We start from the raw sequence: 880 nt of genomic DNA, 5'->3' as shown, positions 1-880 counted from the left end.
CCAGTTCATCCACAAACTAGGTGTAATGTGGGTTTAAATGATTCCTAACATCTTTGGTCTCAAACCTTTTAAAATGAAAATGTTACTAATTGATGTCTTTATACTTGTCTGCTTCTAATCACACGTCTTTCTCCCTCACCCCTACTGTTTTTGTTTTTTTTTTTAATTCCCATTATCTCTTTTCAAGGCAAGCAAGTGTTATAAAAGTGTTGTATTTGTAGATGGCTGCTCTCCAATTTAGTTTCTTATCCATGGATAAAATACACAGTTGATTAAGACACATGTATTTTTACCTGTTACTTAAGAGTACTGCTTTTGACTGTGGTTAATGGTAATAATGTGGCCTATGTTATTCAAACATTGCTTACTTAAAAGTCACACAGTTTGAATCTTGGCTGAATTACTTAATATGTGACCTTGGGTAAATTAATCTCTCTGGGCCTTCCTTACTTTGTTATAAAATGAGACAATACCTATTGCATGGAATTGTTTGGAGAATTAAATAAAACAGATCACGTCAAGCATTATAGACAGTTCCTGGTGCCATCATCATCAATTTTAGGCTATCATTGTCATCCTCCTCACCACCCGAACTACTTCAGTCCAGTTCAGTTGCTCAGTTGTGTCCGACTCTGCGACCCCATAGACTACAGCACGCCAGGCTTTCCTGTCCATCACCAACTCCCAGAGTTCACCTAAACTCATGTCCATTGAGTCAGTGATGCCATCCAACCATCTCATCCTCTGTCATCCCCTTCTCTTCCTGCCTTCAATCTTTTCCAACATCAGGGTCTTTTCAAATGAATCAGCTCTTCGCATGAGGTGGCCAAAGTATTGGAGTTGCAGCTTCTGCATCAGTCCTTCCAATGAACTCAGGACT

The sequence above is a fragment of the Bison bison genome, unplaced genomic scaffold (assembly GCF_000754665.1).
Source record: "Bison bison bison isolate TAMUID 2011002044 unplaced genomic scaffold, Bison_UMD1.0 scf7180017864468, whole genome shotgun sequence".
Classification (NCBI taxonomy): Eukaryota; Metazoa; Chordata; class Mammalia; order Artiodactyla; family Bovidae; genus Bison; species Bison bison.
The sequence above is the reverse complement of the archived record's forward strand: the minus strand, read 5'-3'. Positions refer to the sequence as shown.